The sequence below is a fragment of the Barbatula barbatula genome (assembly GCF_947034865.1).
Source record: "Barbatula barbatula genome assembly, chromosome: 11".
NCBI lineage: Eukaryota > Metazoa > Chordata > Actinopteri > Cypriniformes > Nemacheilidae > Barbatula > Barbatula barbatula.
Window position 1 is genome coordinate 18818729 of NC_136774.1, and position 12266 is coordinate 18830994.

At 38.6% G+C, this 12266-nt stretch overlaps 1 protein-coding gene across 3 annotated transcripts in view; it reads left to right on the forward strand.

Moving 5' to 3' along the window:
- The window catches only part of fnbp1l (formin binding protein 1-like), a 38203-nt gene that overhangs the window by 11436 nt on the left and 14501 nt on the right, over positions 1-12266 (forward strand). The gene's annotated exons all lie outside the window — the stretch shown is intronic.

Below are 12266 nucleotides of genomic sequence, written 5' to 3' on the forward strand. Positions count from 1 at the left end.
TCCAACCCTTCATTTTGTATTTCATTTCATGTATTGTCTGTTTTATGGAGATCTACTTTAACCCACAAAATTAAAAGCTGAATATTGTGTGTGCCGGAAGCAACGAAGTGCATCCTTCTGATCGTATGTATGGCAAATGTGCCCTCGGAGCTGGTGTGGAACACAGGATTGTCATGTAAACTGGCTTCCTGTGGAATCTGAGCCATGTTTGTTTTGATGTTCTTTTGGCGTTGTTTGCTTTGTCTGTTTTGGGAGGAGTGGGCTCTGGTTTAGTGGGTTCCGCACACAACGTAATAATTAGTATGCAAACAAAAATCCTTGTTGTTGTTATCCGGCCCACTACCATTTTGTGCGTGTGTTTCTAAGACTTCTGTGTGTAACACAATAGTGGTAGATTTCACTGTTTGTTGCTTGGACTGTAATAAGGGATCCGTTTTATTGACCCAGGTCATAACATGTAAAAAAACACATAAATCCTCTCACTAGGGCTGCAACAACGAATCGATAAAATCGATAAAAATCGATTATTAAAAATGTTGGCAACGAATTTCATTATCGATTCGTTGTATCGCGCGACTATAACGCGCGCCACATGTTTGAGTGGCGTGAGCGTGGCGTTTCTGTAGCGTGTCAGCAGCGTGTCAGCTCTGTGGCGGCTGCGTCGTGTTTTCTGTATCTTTGCACACCAGCACCGTGCCTGACGCGGCGCTGGCGCGCTGCTGCTGCTATAGGTGACATAGAGGGAGGCCGCCGACAGACAAGGGTCCTGTATTCACGACAAGTTTAAACTTTTTTCACATAACCTACACCTTCCAAAATCCGAAAAATGAGTAAGTATGCTGTCTGTTTATTTAAATAACATTTCCAAATGTTTTGTAGCTTTATTTCCTGATGTTGGACCGTCACTCAGATGACACACTAGACTACGTTGTTATTGTAGTGTGTCATATTTTTTTCCATTTTTAATCACATTGTTAAGAGCATAAAAAACAAAAATAATTCAGTCACCAATACTTTTTGGGGTTTAATACGAACCACAATTCGTATTAAGATGATTCTCAGATATGTTATTAAAGATGTAACGTAATCAATTGATGCACGAGTTTACTTTATGCAATATGTGTTTAAGATGGACATAAATTAATATTCCCATTCAATGCAATGTATCTTTTCATTGGATAGCCTAAGCATTTTCTTGGAAGTTAGATTTTATGGAAAAAGGTAGTTAATTGGAGTATTCATTTGCAACATTTTAGTAATAATATCTCATACTTAATAGGAATATTAATGTATAATTTATTTCAATATTCACTTTTTGTTTCTCCAAAAATGCATTATAAACATGATTTAAGTCCTGATGTTTTCTACAGTGGACATGTAAACCCCGTAACGTGTAGATGTTGGTTTAATGAAATTCAATTTGAAAATACGTTCAAATAAATGATGATTAGCTTTCAAACATCAAAATGGCATTCATTAATATGTATTCGTGTACAAAATTACATATAAACATCTTTTCCTATTCTATTTTGCCTGGAAACGCTTCCAACACGCTTGCGTGTCTCGTGAAAAATAGGCGTCGATTCAATTCCTAGCATGCACGCGTTTTCCGTGCGGCTCGTCTCACGCAGGCAGTGTGCAAGCTCTAACCTGTTAACATGGGAGCCGATTTAAAAACGGTCACGCCAGGCTTCTGAGACGCTCACGCCACGCATCTAGTGTGTCACAGGACTAAAAAAAGTTGATCGCGCCGCGCAGCATAGCGGAGAAAAAATAAATTAAAAAAGCAGAGCGGAGGTAGAGGAAAGACCATCAGAGAGACCCGAAAAAATTCCAGAAAAAAACAGCAAACCATGAGAGGCTTCTTGATGGGAAATGCATCATGTAAACCACAGCCAGCTGTAATAATGATATAATAAGTAATAATAAAGCTTTTGAAATATGTTTTGCAATGTCAGTTCTATTTTTCAATAAAGGGTTGAAAATGAATGCTTTTAAAAATTTGTATCCGATTCATCGATTAATCGAACAAATAATCGACAGATTCATCGATTATTAAAATAATCGTTAGTTGCAGCTCTACCTCTCACACAGAGATATCATTTGACGGAAGATATCATTTATATTTATCATCACACATGGATTACCTCAGATCTTGAAAATAAATGATAGGAAACGAGTGTTCAAACTGTGAATTTTTAAGGAACCGACAAATTTCATAACAAAACTTGTTTATCAGTAACTGAGTTTCGTTTATTATTTGGGGTTACCAAGAATCACCAGAATATTGTACATGACGTAATGTTTCTAAACTGGATTGTGTATATGTATTGGCTTTTTTTGTTTATTGTTTTTATTTGTGATACTTCATCATTGCTTTTATAAAGAATGCCAGCAAATTTTATTGAATGTCATTAGGGCTTTGCAATTAATCGAAAATGAATTGTAATCGTCAGTTTTGGCCATCAATTATAAAACCTAAATAATCGAGGTAAACGATTATTGTGCCGCATTCCATTTAGCAAGGATCCTCTCTTTTCTTGTAGTATAAATCCACACCGCACCCTTTCCTTTACAGTGGTTCAGCAGTGCTTTTTCTTTACTTTAATTTTTCAGTTAAATTCAGAGTTTAAAGCCAAGTTTTTCTTATTTTCTATGTTGTTTTTAAAAGTTAATGAGTAATCGTGTAAATAGTCGGGATCTCAATATTGGCCAAAATAATCGCGACAGCCCTAAATGTAATGCACATTTTTATTACCTGTCAATTATTCATATAGTTAATTCATATACACATAAGATGATCATCTCTTCTGTTCATAAATGACTCATTCCATGAAAGCACTTATTTTAAAAGTTCCTTAACCTGTTTCTGTGTTTCATAAGTAGGCGTTCATTGAACAGACGTTTGCATAAAGGTGCGAACGGCTAAACACTCCCTTTATCAAAACAACCGGTTTCTCCCTCATTTGGTTCACTTTAACAATACTATATAATGAAACTGCAAAAGATTCTGCAGTTATCGCTATAATTTAATTCAATTCAATGAAGACATGTGTGGTTTATATGTGGTAACCTCTATGCTGGTTTAACCCAGACTCTCCCAAGCCAATCCGGTTTCTTAGTGAGCACTAGCTAGGATTCTTAAATTTCACCTCCAATACTTTGTACTAAAGCTCACATCAATGTTTTTTTATTTTACTGCCCATAGCAGCTTTTTTTGTTGTTGCTGTTGTTATTTTCCTTTTTTGCTTGAGTCTGTTGTAACTTTTAACCCATTCTGTTGAACATGTTAGTTATATATATATATAACCATTCTGTTGAACATGTTAGTTATATATATATATATATATATATATATATACACATACAGTATATAAGGGTGCAGCTGTCTGAGCAGCGTGTCACTCCGTTCTCCCACAGGAGACAGGAAATGTCATTTTCTGGCTTTGCATTACCGTTGACCTCACCGGCTTGGGCCCAGATGGCGTAAGTGTAAAACAGCTCTTCACTGGCAGCCAATAGCAATGTTTTTCGGGTCTGAAACACGTTCCATTTTCCTTCTATCGCCAGAGTTTCACATTTGGGTGCCAGCAATTACTCATGTCACTGTGAAATTTTCTATTTCTGTTTTAACATACGAGTCAGAATTGTGCGTTTAATGGCCTCCAGGTCTGCTTTGTCATTTGATCAGCGACTGTAATTAGTTTTTGGTGGGTAAATTTGATTCATGGATGTGTAGGAGACATGCTGTATCTCTAAAGAATGAATATTCCTATGTTCAGTCTCTGCAAAGCGACCTTTTTTCTAATTTACAAAATGCTTTCCCTAAGAAATCTCCATAGATCCGAATATTTTTCAGAACATCTGGACTATAAAATAGCCTCATTAAGGATTTTAACAGAATGTTGTCCGGTTTGTTCTGTACACGTGGGTTAGAGGTTATGTTGAGAGTTTCCTCTGAGTAAAATTGACACTTGGCTGCCCTCTGAGTCAACGGGCCGGTAATTTGTCTAATTTTACAATCTGTCTTTTGTTTCTGGGGTGAGTTTTCCGGGTACATAATCTCTCCAGGCACCCCAAGCGCCACAAAACGGCAATTGTTCCCAACCTCTGTGCTCCCTGTGTTAATGACCCAAGTAGTGTGTAGCTTTGCAAACATGCTCTGTGACCTATCATGTTTTTGGCACCAAACCATTTTCTTCCTAGAAATGTTTTCTTTCCATTCATAAAACATCCAAACTTCAAGATGTCTTTCTATGTTTCTGAATGTATAATCCAACCCAAGGTGTTGTGCCCACATTCCCTCTACATTGAACTCTATGGAGTAAAGCATCAAGCTACTGGAAGTTAGTCAAGCAAGTCGATAGAGAAATTAGTTTGCTTCAAATATTCATCCAAACTAATTTGCCTTTCCCTAAACAGGTTTGAGTCATTGAGTCTTTGCTATGATATGCTATCTCTCTCTCAAACAGACCTGCTCTCCGGCAGGAACTTGGAGTGTAAGACCATAAAGAAAGAATTTATTTAGAGACCTCTCCTGAGGCCTTTCCATATGGTTTCCTGTTCCGGCTCCTCCGCAGTAGGGATCACTTTCAAACCCATGATTCATTACACAGACCTTTAGCGGATAGTGTCACTGGTTTGCATCAGCTGTACTCATCTCATAGGACCATAGGTCATAAATTCCTCAAGGTTTACTGTTTGCAGTAGTGTTTGGGAAGAATTTGAAATGTACCGCTTTTCTCTTAAGGAAAACTGTCTAAACACTCTGACGCCAATGCACTCATACATTTTGTCCAATAAAATACTGGTTCGACTGGAGATGCTTCTTCCTGTTTAATAGAAAATGGTCAACACTAAGAAAACTGCACTTGTCAGGTGTTTTCTTAAAGCGACCGTTAACCAAAAATGAAAATTCTGTCAACATTTAGAGACCCTCTTGTCATTTTAAACCTGCAAGACCTTCAGCTAAACATAAAAAAAATGTTGTTGACCAAACAGCGATGGCAGCCATTCATTTGCATAGGTTTTGTGTCCATACAATGGGTTTAGTCAATGGGTGCCACCCATTTGGTCATCAACATTTTTTTAAATATTAGACAGAATTTTAATTTTTGTGTGACTATCACTTAAAAGTCTTTAGGTTAGTCATGTCACTAATTTTCATTTGTTACAACAGTTGAATGAAAATGGTTTACACGCAGAACATAAATCAATACTGTCTGTTTCAGAAAAGCAATCCATAGGGACCAAGATTCTGGTTTGTAGTAGTTAAGGCTGAAAGTGATCTTCCATTCTTCCTTTGTCTATAATTTCCCCATCCCCCTTGCATCTCCTCATCTGATCCTCTCATTGGACCTGCAGACTCAAATTTCTGCCACCACAGGGCTACTGTCATATTCTGGCTAGTCAGCTTTTGCCCCGACACAATACATATAGATCGTCTAACCGCAGCTGTAAATTCTTGACTGCTGCTGGCATATATGAGGCTGATGGTTCTGACTCTTTTACTTAGACACTTTAATTTTGGCGGCATCAAAAGAGGTGCCATGTGGAGGCTGAATTAGACCTGTCCCGCGTGAGCCAGACAGGAAGGATGAAAGGGAGAGAGAGGAAGAGATGATGCCCTTGGGCACCTCATTAGGCACAGCAGGGTTTTTTTTGAGGATGTGGTGAGGATTCAAAACCGCCCACCCCTCAATACTACATTCAGAAAGAACACTTGGGGGGTGCCTTAAGAAGTATTTGAATGCTAATGTAAGGCTTAAACAATGGAGAGATTTTCACCATAAAGTTGAGTATGAAATTACAGTTATGTTTCAAGAAAGTTTTTACGAATTTAGCTTAACTAAATTGCAGTCATCATAATCAACAAAGCTGTCTATATTGTTTTTTTAGGCAATATACTTATTTTTACACTCACACATTAATATTTTTCATTATAGTATTTTGATATTTCAATTGCTATTATTCAAACGTGATAAACCCCCACAGGAAGTGATTTGATTCCCTTTTATGTTTCATGAATAATTCATGAAATTAACATTGAGTGCTGCTGTTTTTTGGAAGGTCTCTGAACTACATTTTAGATGCCTTGGGAGAAATGAACATTGTCAGGGTGAGATTTGCACTTCTCCCCGCTCTTTAACATGTTACGTGTTTGGTTCAATGGCTGAGGTTTAGCTGACCGTTTGATTCTTGCATAGACAAATTGCTAACAACAAGGAAAATTTGCATTGCAGAATTCCTTAATGTCCTCGAATTCACCCATACAAAAGATGCCCATCTCTTCCCATTGTGTTTCTGTAGATCAGTTGATAGAACACTGCGTAAGTGTAAACTGTGTGGGTTGTTGAGACACTGATAAATAAAAAGATGTTCACCTTAAATTAGCGTTCCTCGGTGTGGGCGGACCCCTCTGGTGGGGAATTTTCCATCTCTATTAATTCCTTTATTTGTTGGACCATACACGCAAAACAACGGCACATTTAAATGTAAGCCTAACTTAAAGGTGCAGTTTGTAACAATTTTGCAATAAAATATCCCAAAACCACTAGGCCAGTGTTATATATTTTGTTCAGATGAGTACTACATACAGTATCTGAAAAGTTCCCAACTACTTGTAAATCATGAGAAAATCGGCATTCTAAACAGTGACACATGGCTGTGCTGTCGCCTGTCAATGATGACAAATCCGCATTACCCTTTGTTACCACCTTTACTGACGTAGAAACCGCATGATATAACACGAAACGCATAAGAATATAAATAGACCCAAATAGCGCAAATGGAGGCTGTGTTGAAGTGTTTTGAAATTATTTCGGTGCTGGGCTGCGAAAACTGCAAATTTGGCACCAGTGGCCTAATGGTTAGAGCGTTGGGCTTGTGATCAAAAGGTTGCTGGTTCTAATCTCAGTGCCAGCAGGTGCACTGAAGTGCCCTTGAGCAAGACACCTTACCCCTGATTGCTCTGCAGTAATGTTTCACTGTATAAAACTACTTGTAAGTCGCTTTGGATAAAAGCGTCTGCCAAATGAATAAATGTAAATGTAAAACTAGGACGGAGAGTGGACCGAAAGTTTACTGTAATTTTGTTTAGGTGATTGGGGAAAGAAGGAGCTTGGAACCCTTTCCTACCTCCAAATTGGGGAATGGCAGAACATTTTTTAGAAACTGCCTTAAATGCACTGTAAGTGGGTTATGAAGGTGTCTGCCAAATGCATTAAATTAATCCGAAGAGAAGCTTGTGTCCTTGAACTCATGCTATTGTTCAAGTACGGACCTCACTTCCTGTCATTATTTAAGCGCAGGATGTTTCTAGGAGTTTTCTCTCCTGAGATGGCCATTGTCCTGTAAGACCCCCAGTTTTATTCAGTTTTTTAGAAACTTTTTGTTCTAATTGGGAGTATTTGAAGTTTTGTGCTTTGCAGTGCTTTAGGTAAATATGTGGAGAATCAGCTTCCCTCAAAATCTTGATATTGTAGATCTGCAGCCTGTTTAGAATGACAGATCATGTCTTTGCGAGATTTTCCGAACTGCATCGACAACCTACAACACTTTGCAGTTATTTTTTTATTGCTTTCATTTTTGTTATTTTCTCTTTCTTCTGTCAGTCTTATGCTAAGTTTAGTCGAATCTAACCTTAGCATGTCTTTCAACAATAGGTAAAAATGAACCTTCTTCTCTGTTTTACACCTTCCAAGTCTTATGATTTATACAGTTTCCCCAAGCTTTTAGATTTTAGCCCTTTCATATCATATGATATGACCCACAATAACATTTACAGCAGTTGCTTAAACGTCTCTTTAAACTGTTCAAAGACTGATTTATTTTTATAGTGCAATGGGAGCTTGCGTGACTGAAAGGAAAGCACACATTTATTTTTCCCCACAGTCGGTAAAAGTTTCAGAAGTTGGCACATTGAAGAGTATGAAAGCTTGTGAATTATGAATGCATATGTCATTTACACAGAAATACGTGATAAAGATTGTGTGAACAAAAACAGTTCACAGTGTCTGGTGGAGTTGTGAAATGGGGATGTCTGGAAAAATGTTAAAAGAGCTTCGCTGGAATCACCTTGCAATGGAGACCTCGTCTTGCAGCAGTGGAAAGAAATTGAATATTCTTTGCAAGCACCAGAAATTCTCAGGGAGCTTTTTATTGAAAATGTTCCCGCACACATCTCTCTCCTGTCAATTCTTATTTAAAGGACTCTTAACCAGTGTCTGACATTACCTTTTTTGTTAGAATTGTTTTGCGTGGGGTCGGACTAATTATAATATAACATAAAGTGTTAAAGCTGCAATCCATAGCCTTCTTGTTGGTTAAAAATAAAACCTTAGTTAAGCAAGTGTCCAAAACCCTCCTCATTCTAATAAACAAATGCAAATTTAAAATTTTTATAATTTAAGCATTTGGGTGTGTTTTTGTCAAGGAAATGTCACTTGTAATTTCACTTTAGCCCACTTTATGCAATTTTATGTTTTAAACCAAGATGAAAATAGAGGCTAAAGTCACAGATTTCACTTTTAAAAGATAAAACAGGTAATGGGGACAGAAGTAAAAGTTTTTTGCTCCAGTTAATTTCTTAATTGATCAGTTGAGACATCCTCGACGCCCCGTTTGGTTCTGAGTCTCAATTTTAACATCCCTCATGTTTCTGTAAACCGATATAATCCGCCTCCTTTGTCTCCTAGCAACTTCCAGTTAGGCTCTGGAGGCGGAGCCTGCATGAACTCATTGAGTTAAATTATTCAGGAGGGTTTAGGCAGGGTGACGTAAGGGTGCAAAGCGAGCGTGCTCGCCTACCTCTGGCACCAACAGTGCCAGGGAGCCGACCAGAGAATAGAATGAATAATGCCAACCCTTGGCTGTTGCTTTTGTTTCATTTCACTGTTTAATATTTTAACAGGCTGAGTTTCGACTTACATTCTGGGCCTGTCTAACATTTAGCATCGTGGGACCCATCAATGTTGCCAATGACAGACACGCAACAAGCGGACAGGCCACCATATTCATATTGTTTTTGTTGCAATTGGTCAGAGAGAACACATGGCACTAAGACCCATGGCTCAAGCTGTGTGTTGGATGTCATTGGTGTGATTTTGTTCTGTGGATGTGTGTTGTGAAGGAACCTGCTGGTTGACCAATCTGCCAGTTTGTGGTTCATAATCCTCGGTTTCTTTCTCCCAGTAAGTCGCTGAATATTTACTTTATATTTACTGGTGTTTGCTAAGGCAGTCATTTCTTGTAAACTGTTATTGTTTGTGTTATGGAATTGCAATCTAAACTTCGGCATTAAATGTGCTAGAAACTAGTCAGAAACCCTTGGCAACCACATAGTAGTTCTCGACAACCAATGGGGGCATGTTTGACATTTTCTTTCTAAATGTATATCTTGTTCCTTAATTTTTATTCCGTTCTTGCATGGATTAATCTATTATACTGCTTATTATAACCAATGTGCAGGTGGTGTCAGACTGAAAGAGGAAGTAATAACCTGTTTAACCATTGCCATTTTAAAGGTTGGATGTCAAGTCAACTTTATTTATATAGCGCTTTTAAAAATGTTCATGGTTACATAGCCAGCTGTAAAAGAAAACATATTTACTATAAGCAAAACATATAAGGTTATACATAATAAGGTGAAAACAGACAGACAGATGCAGACACACCCACACACAAAACGCACACAGACAAACATACAAACGTGCACACACACACACACACACACACACACACACACACACACACACACACAGGGGCCATCACCTAGAACCACACACCCAAGATAAGGAGAGAGAAATACAGGGCAAATATTAAACAGACTATAAATTCCTATATGCAGTGTTAATTAAATAAAACGTAAAATTCTAGCAGCCCCCCATGCCAGGCAAACAGTGCAAAACAGTATGCAAACCGTGGCGAGGAACCCAAAACTCTAGTTCATCGTGATCTACGGTAAAACATATTAGCAATTTCTCCTTGGGGGCGCTGTAGTTGGTTGTCTGTTCAGCGGGTTTCACTTCTGGTTGCAAAGTTATACTTTTTTCTCTATACAGTCTGTTATACAGAATCAGAAGCCGCTGAAGATTTATGGTTAATTTAGCCACTGTGTTAAATAAAAACCTAGGGTTGTGCTGGTTTTCTGCTATTAGTGATGAAAAGTAGGTGTATCTAGACAATGTTTCAATGTTTTCCCACTCGAGTGAAAGGTCAGCGTGCTGCTAAAATGATTGTCAGCAGCGACCATCGCTGAACCCACAGGACTAATGCGCCCTCCCTGGCCCTCATAAAACACCCACATGCTTATGTGTTTATGCTATACTCATCATTTCTTAGGAGATAATTGGGATTTAAACTCCTACCTCATGTGATGTGAGTGTTCAGGGACTGCGGTTGAATGGTTGGCTGTGTGGTGCAGTCTGTGCAATGAATGTAACTCGGAGTAATGATTAACTGCTGCTTATGTGTTTAAACAGAGATTCCTGCTTTATCCTGTCTCTTGGTCTCTCTCTCTCTCTCAGTCTCTCTCTTTCTATTTTTCACATTACATGTTGTTTGTTGCTTGTGTTAGGGTCATCATGTTAATGAGGCATTGCCCTCGTGATGTGCACGTCCCTGGTGTCACAACACATGTGATTTTCATTAATATCCTCGTCGTAACATGGTTCAGTTTATAACGTTTCTCATGAGTGGTCATCAAGTCTATTCCTGATCATTTTCGTCAGAAGTCCTCAGGGTGAGGGATATCAAATGAGGTTGTAATCCGTGTCAAGTTCCTCGAGATGCTGTAAAGAGCTCTGTTCATTGTTCACCAGTGGAGGAAGTTCATTGGCTGGCTCCCATATCGCAGAGCTAGTGCCAGAACTTCACAACAAAGCTCTCCTCTCCTCTGCTCTCGCATGGGGGTGGTGTGGTAGTTTTTTTGTGATCCAGGCGCACAACCAAAATGTTGGAGGTTTGATTTTTGATCAACACGGAACACAAAGCTCCAGTGGAACTTTGCAACATGTTCATCTGTACGCTTGTGTTAGATGGATGTCTTGTGCTGTTGTCGCATCTCAGAGTTGTTTTTAAAGGAATAGTTTCCCCAACTACTGTTTTAATTTACTCACCCAAACTCCAAACCTGTTTACATTTTATTGTTCCACTAAACTCAAAAAGAAAGATATTTGGAAGAATACTTTTAAGTTGTAACTAAACAGAATTGGGGCATTGTTTACGTCTATAATAGGAAACTACTGTGGTAGTCAGTGATGCCCCAGGAATGTATATAGGTTTGGAACAACTTAACGGTGAAATGACAGAATTGATAGTTTTGGGTGAACTATCCCTTTAAGACTATGGGTGTCATTATAAATGGCCGTGGACTGTCTAGCTTTTAAACACAGAGACAAAGTGTAAATGTGTTTTTGGTGTGACACCAAAAAGGTAGAAAACAAACTGTTAAAATGTTTTATATTGTTATTTTTATAATTGTATTATAAAATAGCATATGAGAGATCCATCTTCATTGTTACTTGTTTACAATGTCACACCATAGGACACATGTACAGTTTATTTGTCAACGTCCTATGTGTCTAGGAGGCACTATACATTTCCTAACCATGAATGTTGATTTGGATGGAAACGCCAACTGAATCGCTATTTATCGGATGTCATCTGCTCATGAACAGGGGAGAGATTGTTGTCTTGTGCCCCCCGTGAACAGATTGGCTCTGCATCAGGGTGATACCCTGCATGCCTGTCTCTCTCTCTCAGCGTCACATCTCAGAGGTCATCCTCATCATACAGCCCGCCTGACTCTCACATGCTGGACTCAAGACTGGAAATCTAAGGTGGTGTTTACATTAGCCTGTTGTCCAAAGACGGCATTTAAAAATGAATACGTTCATTGTTTATACTGCCGTTTCCACATGCGTTATAGAAAGAAATTTGCGTTTATGCTACACTACTGAAAACGCATGTCCCTTGACCATTCAGACATGATAGGCAATAGACAAGGGCATGCGCATATAAATGTAAACAGTTGTATGGGCATACATCAGTTGGTTGTGGATGACAGTTGGTTACTAGTCACAAACTGACCAGTACAAAATGAACACGATGGCGAGGAAAAGCAAGGACGTCTTCGTGTGGATAACGTTAGATGAGGTAACTTGTTTGATTTCATTTGATGCCACTCAGACCGATCGACGGATGACATCGCAGTACTGAGTGAGCTATTTTTACTTCTTGATTCTCTTTCGCATTACTGTAATGTC